Below are 10,608 nucleotides of genomic sequence, written 5' to 3'. Positions count from 1 at the left end.
TCAAAGTCCACCAGCCAGCATAGGTTAATAATACTTCAAGAGACCCACCTATCTAAATCATGAGGACATTGCACTTAGCGCACAAGGCCTACAGCACAGAATGTGTAAGCCAACACAAAAGAAGTAACCCTTTCTCACCAAACCACCCATCGCAGATATGTTTGTCTGGGGCAGCATTGATAGAAGTAATCAGTGTACAATACAAGATTAGAATTGTTAAAATAGCAACACGACAACACCCTGACTCTAAGTCAGAAATTTTTGTTGGTTTTTATTCTTCTGATTGAAATTATTTTGCTTTTCTCATTGGATATCTTCACAGAAAATGCAAAGGAATGAAATGGATTAGCTAAAATATGAGTTTTATAAACAGCATAATAAGGTTGATTGAGTCTTCTTGGATTGAGACTGAGGCACATTATTATTGCAGTATCGATCGAGCTATATTTTGCATCAAGCCAATATTATACTGTGCACAGGGTGCTTCAAATTGAACATAAGTTGACTGTATAAATATTTGATTATTTAATTGTATTCAATGTTTGGGCTTTAACAGGGGAATCACGTTTGCTCCTACATATAGGTCCATCAGGCACTATTGGGACTTGAGTTCATCCTGACCTGCCACACTAAATTCTAATTCAATTTTCATAAACTTAATTTGAGGATTTGCTATTTTTTACTCCTTTAAGGAACTGGCACTTATTAATTAATGTTAATTTGGTTGAATTTGCTTTGAAAGAATATCTTGGAGGGGTCTTATGGTATACAGCTACTGCCCCTACCTGTGAGCTGGAAGCATGTGTTCAAGTTCCACCTACTCTAGAGGTGTGTAGTAACATCGTTCAATAGGTAGATTAGGAAACTATATGAAAGATTATATAGGACCAGGCTGAAATCAGAAGACTCGGGATTAGTGGTGCTGGAAAAGCACAGCAGTTCAGGCAGCATCCGATGAACAGCAAAATCGATGTTTCGGGCAAAAGCCCTTCATCAGGAATACAGGCAGAGTGTCTGAAGGGTGGAGAGATAAATGAGAGGAGGGTGGGGGTGGGGAAAAAGTAGCATAGAGTAGGAAATGACCTGGGAGTTGCAGTGGGAGAGGGACTCCCTGAGATTCTTGTAGAGAGAGGAGGAAAACTTCTTCAAGGCAGACATCCTTGCAAGAGGATTTGCAGTAGGGTTAAAATCAACAAGGTAAAAACAATGATTGCAGATGCTGGAACCAGATTCTGGATCAGTGGTGCTGGAAAAGCACAGCAGTTCAGGCAGCATCCGAGGAGCAGTAAAATCGACATTTCGGGCAATAGCCCTTCATCAGGAATACAGGCAGAGAGCCTGAAGGGTGGAGAGATAAATGAGAGGAGGGTAGGGGCGGGGAGAAAGTAGCATAGAGTAGGAAATAACCTGGGATTTGCAGTGGGAGAGGGACTCCCTGAGAGTCAGAAGACTATTGGATTAAGAGGTGCATGTTTATATATTATAACTTAGTTATCCATCGGTGACCATTTCCATTGGTAGCCAGTCTTTTTCAATAACTTGCCTCCTGCTTGACTTGCAGACATGGACACTGTGTTGGGTGGGTCTCAATCCTGATAAATTTAACAAAGAACCAGAAATTTAAAAGGGCTAGCTTTGGACCAGACAGAGTGAAGGTGAACATCAGGCTACAAACTTGTTCCTTATCCTCAGTTACTGTTGAGAATAAAGCCTCAATTGTTTAATTTCTTTCTCTCGTGCTTATGAAGTTTTATCAAAGTTTGGTTCAAGGTTTACCACATAGACAAAATAGGTGAGACACTGCTGTGGTGATAAAGTCATTGAAATATTAATTTGGAGGCCAAGACTCATGCTCCAGAGACATGGGTTCAAATCCCATCACTGCAGAATATAAATTCAGCAAATTCAACATTTGAATTTGAAAGTTAACCTGTAAAAACCCGTCTGGTTCACTCAACCCTTCAGGAAAGAAATTTATAATTTGTATTGGCCTATATCTGACTTCAGATCCAAATTAGAAGAAAAAAACGTATGTGGATGGTTAATAATCAAACGATCATCAGAGGACACACTGACAACTGAGTGAAGGGAAGTCTTGTTTGAAAGGATACCGCAAAATTCCCCTAGAAAGCCTAGGTGAAGAGACACTGATAAAGTTAAATATTAACCATAAGAATGCATTTCTGCTGAAATTGCATCCAATCTATAAATTTAGTGCAGCTTTCATTTCTGAAAGTTTGTGTGAGAAGTTAATCTTTTAAGCTTGAGCCTGACATTGAATAAGTTTCAATTTGAGTTTCTATCTCCATAGTGAGTAGATCACATGGGTTTGTTTTGATAGATTTAATATTATTACGTTGAATCTGGAGGTCTTTTTGTGCCGCAGCATCACTGCCTCTGAATTGTATCTCAGGGTCAACTCTTATGCCAGGACTTGTTGGCCATGTAAGAAATGTTCATGGTACAGTTCAATGGGTTCAATATCCAGTCCAGTAACCTCCTACCATCTTCCATTACTTTTCAAAGGATGACATGTGTGTGTGAATATACACTAATAAAAGTAGACCTTGTAGTAGATCCAATTCCCCTCCTGGATGACTCCATTTTATCATTGAAGGAGATAGTATCAAACATAAAGTTAAAAATCACACAACGCCAGGTTATAGTGCAACAGATTTATTTGGAAGCACTAGCTTTCCAAGCACTGCTCCTTCATCAGGTAGCTGAAAGCAACACAGCTACCTGATGAAGGAGCAGCGCTCCCAAAGCTAGTGCTTCCAAATAAATCCGTTGGACTATAACCTGGTGTTGTGTGGTTTTTATCTTTGTCCACCCCAGTCCTACACCAGTATCTCCAAAACACCAGTATCAAACTACATCACCCTAGGAGCACAGTGTTAACAAATTACGAAGAAATATCTTATCTGCAGTTTAGTGTTGATTATTAAGTTACTTCTAGTCAATGTTGGTTTTTTGTTGGTGTCTTGCAGTAACAGTCTTGCTATCTGACTCTATGAGAAGGTCCCAGAGTTCTGAGGAATGGTCACTGGACCCGAAATATTAATTTTGATTTCTCTCCATGGATGCTGCCAGATCTGCTGAGCTTTTCCAGTAATTTCTGGTTTTATCCCTTGGAAATACATATCATTTTATAAAGGTTATGGGTCTTCCTGGGAGTCAGAATGGAAGATACTGTCAAAGAAATGAATTGAATTGAATTAGCTTTATTGTCACACATATTCAAATGAGTACAGTGAACAGTTTATAAGTCACCACTTACACTGCAATCTTATGTACAAAGATAACTAAGTACAATCTTAGTTACAGAATAGAGAACTGAAGAAAAAAAAATTATACTACAGCTGTACACAGCATGACTATAGGTCAGAAAAGCAAGAAGCAAAATTAAAAAGACAAGCATCTAGTCTCTCTCCAAAGGTTCTCCTTAGAAGACCAGCGCAGGGGGCCTCCACGTGGTCTGACTGCTGGCGGTTACTTCCCTTCACACTAGGCCAGTGGTCCCTGCCATCACTGCTCTGGCTGCTGGCACCTCCACCGACCGCCAACCCTGCTTCGGTGGGTGGAATTGGATGACTGAAGCCGAGAGAGGGGAGGACAGCGGGAGTAAAAAAAAGAAAAAGAAGAAAAGTATTGGGGGGAGAAGAGGAGCTCCAGCTGGAGCATCCTACTCTGTTGCCATTTTTCTCGGAGAATGGAGTGTATCTTGTAGATGGTACAGACTGAAGTCGCTGTGCATCAGTGGCAGAGGGAGCGAATGTTTAAGGTTGTGAATGGGGTATGAATTAAGTGTCCTGCTTTGCTATGGATGGTGTCAAGCTTCTTCAGTCTTGTTGGAGCTGCATGCATCTATGCAAATGAAAAGTATTCTATCACTGGATTAGTGGTGCTGGAAGAGCACAGCAGTTCAGGCGGCATCCAAGGAGCTCCATCACTTTCTGGACTTGTATCATGTAGATTATGGACTGTGTTTGCGAAGTCAGAGAATGAGTTCCTCTCTGTAGAATTCCCAGGCTACGATCTCCTTTTATAGCCACAGTATATATTTTTATACATGTTAAAAATAGGGCAAACTAAAGGTGATTCTTTCCTGCAAGTTTGCCCACAAGTCACACTCCATATCATGCTGGCTGTTCTTTCACTGTCGCTGGGTTAAACTTTTACTACTCCCTCCCTCAAACCACAGTGAGTGTCCTTGCAGCCCATAGGCTGCAGCAGTTCAAGAAAGCACTCACTTCTGCAGGGCAAGTAGACATGGCCAATAAATGTTGTCCTGGTCAGCGATGGCCATGATTTTAAAAAACAGGTACTGCTAGACTTGAACAAGTGTTTTCAGGACCTTTTCTGTTCTTGTGTATCTCAAAAAATTGTTGTTCTTCTTCCAGTTGCTATTTGTCAGTCTGTGAAAAAGCTAAAAAATAAAAATTGTACATTTTGATGTCTTTATTCCAGACTACATCACAAGATGTGATTTCAACAACAACTCAAGACCATTTTGTGACTGGATCCAAACTTGCAAGGGTGACAGTGGAAATTGGATAAGGAACAAGCATGCTACACCCACACTGGGAACAGGTCCAAATGGAGACTATCCGAATGGAGGTGAGATTTCTCAAAATTGAGATTTGGTTGAAGCCCCAAGTTTCTCAGCATCCCTTTTCCAATTAAAAAGCCCCTTAAACCCAACAACTTTAACCAAGCTTTCAGTTAGCCATCCTAAAATCTTCTTTGGTATCTCAGCGACAAAATTTATTTAACAACTGCTAGTTGGAATATTTCACTAGGACGACAGCACAATATAAATGCAAGTTACTTTTGTTAGTTTTAGCAATATGTGCAAACTTATCATCTGAAATATTATCAGTGATAAGCATAAAGTTATATTTTATTGAATCTAAAAAAAAACTATTTTGTACAATTTTATTAGCCAAGCCATGCTTTTCTTAAAAAATGCGTTATTTCATGGGATGTGGTATCCACTCACATGGCAAGGCCAGCATTTTGACTCATCCCCAATTGCCTTCTGAATTTGCCTTGGAATAGTTTGCTTAGCCATTTCAGAGGGCAATTATGAGTCAGCCATATTACTAAGGGTCTGGGGTCACCAACTGGCCAAATCCGGTAAGATTTCCTTCCATTCTTTCCGGGAAAATTGACGATAGCTTCATGACTATTAGATTAGATTAGATTAGACTTACAGTGTGGAAACAGGCCCTTCGGCCCAACAAGTCCACACCGACCCGCCGAAGCGCAACCCACCCATTTCCCTACATTTACCCCTTACCTAACACTACGGGCAATTTAGCATGGCCAATTCACCTGACCCGCACATCTTTGGACTGTGGGAGGAAACCGGAGCACCCGGAGGAAACCCACGCAGACACGGGGAGAACGTGCAAACTCCACACAGTCAGTCGCCTGAGTCGGGAATTGAACCCGGGTCTACAGGCGCTGTGAGGCAGCAGTGCTAACCACTGTGCCACCGTGCCGCCCACTGCCACCGTGCCGCCCACTGCCACCGTGCCGCCCACTGCCACCGTGCCGCCCACTGCCACCGTGCCGCCCACCCATTACTGACTTTCAATTCCAGGTTTGACCTTTGGGCACAAGGTCACTAACAGGCAATTTGAAAAAAGGGACAAAAATAGAAATTGCTGGAAAAGCTCAGCAGGTCTGGCAACATCTGTGGAGAGAAATCAGAGTCAATGTTTTAGATCGAGTGACCCTCAGAAGGGTTCCGAGAAGAGTTTTGAGGATTTTGCCAGGGTTGGAGGGTTTGAGCTTAAGGGAAAGGCTGAATAGACTGGGGTTATTTTCCCTGGAGTATCAAAGGCTGAGGGGTGCCTTATAGACCATTTGTAAAAGCATGAGGATCATAAATAGGGTGAATAGCCAAGGTGTTTCCCTGAGGTGGGGGAGTCCAAAACTAGAGGGCAAAGGTTTAAGGTGAGAGGGGAAAGATATAAAAGGAACCTAACGGGCAATTTTTTCACACAGAGAGTTGTGCGTGTATGGAATGAGCTGCCAGAGGAAGTGGTGGAGGTTGGTATGATTACAAAATTTTAAAGGCATCTGGATGAGTAAATGAATAGGAAGGGTTAGAGGAATATGGGCTAAATGCTGGCAAATGGGACTAGATTTATGTAGGATATCTGGTCAGCATGGATGAGTTAGACTGAAGGATCTGTCTCCATGCTGCATACCTCTATGACTCTATGACCCAAAACTCTAACTCTGCTTTCTTCCCCCAGATGCTGCCAGACTTGCTGAGCTTTTCCAGCAACTTCTATTCTTGTTTCTGAATTACAGAATTCGCAGGTCTTTCAGTTTTAATGTTAAAACAATTTTGAACATCACTTCCTTTCAACTTACTAAGAAAAGGACTAGAAGGAAATGTTTCTCTAAGTTTTCTGAAGCTATTTTCAGTGATTTAAAATCAGCTACTTATTGACAATGGATTGAGGATGTGATTTAACAACTGTTACCTTTATCTGACTTGTGTTAAGCAAATTGCACAAAGTTGCCCAACCAAAGCATCATTAAACATTTTGAAGCATTATTTTTTAAATTATGCTTCATAATACTGCTCAATTAAGTTGGCTCACAGCAGATTTCGGGTTTAATGATGTGTAAACTACTATAAGTGAAAATCAAGCAAAAGTGCTTCTCAAAACAAATGTAATTTTGTGCACAGTTAGATTGCCAAATCCACTCAAAATAGACATTGTATCCTTCCTAGTAGCTTATGGTATGTTATGCATTTGTCAAGTGGTGCTGAATCCTTTTCCATATAACTCCCTTCCATTTTATTTCTTAACCAGTACTCTATACAAGATGACAAAATCCTCACATGAATGTCACCGAACTAGAAACTCATAGACTCAGGCTAATGGCCTTGGAGGCATGGGTTCAAAGTAGCTGATGATATTTAAATTCAGTAAGAAAACTTTTGAATTCTAGTTTTATTAATGATGGCCATGAAATCTATTATTGAATATTGTAAAAAAAACCCCATCTGGTTCAGTTATTCCCTTTAGGGGAAGAAATCTGCCATCCTTCTCTGGTCTGCAACTCTGGACCCACAATGATGTAGTTGACTTTTAAATGCAAAGGCCTAGCAAAACATTCAGTTCAAGGGCAACCAGGGATGGGCAAAAAAATGCTCACCCTGCCTATGATGCCCCCATTCCATGGAAGACCAACAAATAAAATGAAAACACTTTGCACTGTCAGAGGTGCCATCTTTTAGATGAGACGTTAAACTGACGCCCAGTCTGCTTCCTCAGGCATATTTTGACAAACTGCAAGGAATTATCCTTGGTGTCTGTGTCAATACTTACCACTTAATTTGCCTCTCTAAAACAGATCATCACTGTTGTTCTAACAGTGACAAGGTCACGCATTTGCTGTTGCATTTTTACCTTGCGATAGTGAAATCCAAAGCTGCAGATGATGACCTAGATCATCATCAGCTCAGTGGATGAAGAGGAATAGTGGCCACCTTTCAGGAGCATTACATTGGCTGTAAAGGGACTTTGGCTAGATCTGAGGTTTAAAAAGGACACTACTGCAATGCAAGTCTTTCTTTCCTTCCTTTCATGATCTGAAAGATGGTGCCTCCAAACATGCAGTGTTCCCACAATGCTTGGGGTTTAAATCCTCAGTGTTAAGATTCAGAGGCAGGAGGGCAACAACATGTTAGTTTAGATCATAGACTCAAGTCAAAGAGTGGAGATAGACTACAAGATTTTCAGACTGAAAGGCAAGTTCACTGTGGAATTATGGTACTCTGGTTAAAAGTTGTATTGAAACTTTTCTTTTTTGAATTGTTGTATATTAGATGGATTCTTCATTTATCAGGAAGCCAGCAATTTTGCTCCATCTGGATCCATTAGGTTGGAGAGTAAGGAGATCGGTGTGTCTGGGGAAATATGCATCGATTTTTGGTACCACATGATGGGATCAGAGGACCAAAATGAACTGAAGGTGTTGGTTACAGACTATGCAACTGAAACAGAGGTGTGGAGTGAAAGAGGCAATCAGGGCTCCTCCTGGCTGTACGCTTCAAGAACAGTTAATTTTCCAACAAAGTCCAACATACAGGTCTGTAAAATGTGTCATTATAACCAGATTATATACTTGCACAAAGACATTATGACTTTTCCTTTGTATTTTCACTGTGAAAATCTCACTAGTTCATATAAAAGAGTCCACAGTCAGACCGCCAGCTCTGAGGATCTTTCATCACATTCCTTCTGAGCTGCTTATGGCTGAGAATAATACAAACATGTAACATAAGAACAAGGAGCAGGAATCAGCCATTCGGCCCCTCAAACCTACTCCACCATTCAATGAAACAATGGTTTAAATGGCTGCTGCTTCATGTCTACTTTCCTGCCTAACCCTCTATATCATAAGATCATAAGAACATAAGATATGGAAGCGAAGTCTGCTCTGCCGTTCTCCTAGGTCATTGCAGATCTGATTAGCCTCAATTCTACTTTCCTGCCTTTTCTCCATAATCATTGATTCCCTTATTGATTATCTCAGCCTTGAATATATCTAACGACCTAGCCTCTACAGAAATGAATTATACAGATTCATGACATTCTGAAATTTAAAAAAATTCCTTATCTCTGTCTTAAATATGCCCATTACTCTGAGATTATGTCCTCTGGTCTTCGATTCTCCCACAAGAAAAAACAACTTTTCTGTACTTACCATGTAAAGGCTCCAATTGTACGTTTCAATAAGGTCATCTCTTATTTTTCTAAATTCCAAAGAGTACAGCCCCAATCTACTCAACGTGTCTTCATAAGAAATTCTCCTTTCTCAGGGTCAATGTAACTAAACTTCTCTTCACTGTCATATCAGTACATTTCTCTTGTATGAGGAGACTAAAACTCTTCATAGAATTATAGGTTGGTTTAACCAGTGCCTTGTATAGCTTTAGCAAGACTTCTCTATTTTTGTTCTCTATTCCCTTTGAAATAAAGACCAACATTCCATTTGCCTTCCCAATTACCTGTTGAACTTAGAATCTAGCCTTTTGTGATGCACGGACCAAGTCCCTCAGATCGCTTTGTGCTGCAGTATTTTCCCACTTAAATAATATTCAAAATCACACAACACCAGGTTATAGTCCAACAGGTCTAGTTGGAAGCACACTATCTTTCGGAGCATCGCTCCTTCATCAGGTGATAGTGGAGGGCTCGATCGTAACACTCGATTGGAGCCCTCCACTATCACCTGATGAAGGAGCGACACTCCGAAAGCTAGTGTGCTTCCAATTAAACCTGTTGGTCTATAACCTGGTGTTGTGTGATTTTGAACTTTGTACACCCCAGTCCAACACTGGCATCTCCAAATCATGAATAATATTCAGCTCTGTCCAAATGCCAAACCTCACTTTTCCACCATCATGTTTCTTCTGCCACTCTTTTAAACCGTCTATGTCCCTTTGTAGACTCTTGTGTCATCCTCTGTACTTGCCTTCCCACTCATTTTGTGTCATTAGCAAACTTGTACATTCACTTTCCTCATTCAAGACATTAATATATGTAAATAATTCTGTCCCTAACACTAGTCCCCGTGACACACCACTAGTTACAGATTGTCACCTTAATTTTAACTCTGTCTTCTATTACTTAGCCAATCTTCTATTTATGCTAATATGCTACTCCAACCCCATGGGTTGGTTAAGTTATAAAATAATTTATTAAAAAAGGAAGCTAGTACTAAATATCATATTAAATAACCCTAGAATCCCTTGTCTGTTGAAAATCTATCCAAACCTACCTTGAATATATTCAATGAACCAGCCTCCACTATTTTCTGAGGAATAGTATACCACTGAAGAACATGCCACTGAAAAAAAGAAATCTTCATTTCTGTTGCAAACAGTGGCACTGATGCTTTAAACTGTGACCTTTAGCTTGCTACTGTCCCACAAAGGAAACATACTCCAACTAATCAATTCTCAACCCCTTTGTTTCTGCCCAACAATTAAACTAATCACAATGACAAAAAAAATTAATCTTTCTCACTCTGTAGATGCATAAGTTCATTCAGTTAGTTTCTCAGCTATTCTTCTTGGCAAGGTTTATTTTATTTTTCTCATCAACATTTATAAAATCATGAGGGGTATGGATAGGTTAAATAGCCAAGGTCGTTTTCCTTGGGTAGGGGAGTCCAAAACTAGAGGCATAGGTGTAAGGTGAAAGGGGAAAGATTTAAAAGGGACCTGAGAGCAACTTTTTCACACAGAGGGCGGTGTGTGTATGGAATGAGCTGCCAGAGGAAGTGGTGGAGGCTGGTACAATTACAGAATTTAAAAGGCATCTGGATGGTTCCATGAATAGGAAAGATTTAGAGGGATATGGGCCAAATGCTGGCAAATGGGACCAGATTAATTTAGGATATCTGGTCCTCATGGATGAGTTGGACCAAAGGTTCTGTTTCCATGTTGTGCATCTCTATGACTCTATAAGGCTCCAAGTATAAATTTCTAATCTTGTCCAGGACTGGTGGAGTACAATTCCCTTGGAAGACTGAGTACAGGATCAGATCTGCACTCAGATGTGATTCTCC

Source organism: Hemiscyllium ocellatum, chromosome 13 (genome assembly GCF_020745735.1).
Source record: "Hemiscyllium ocellatum isolate sHemOce1 chromosome 13, sHemOce1.pat.X.cur, whole genome shotgun sequence".
Lineage (NCBI taxonomy): Eukaryota > Metazoa > Chordata > Chondrichthyes > Orectolobiformes > Hemiscylliidae > Hemiscyllium > Hemiscyllium ocellatum.
The sequence above is the reverse complement of the archived record's forward strand: the minus strand, read 5'-3'. Positions refer to the sequence as shown.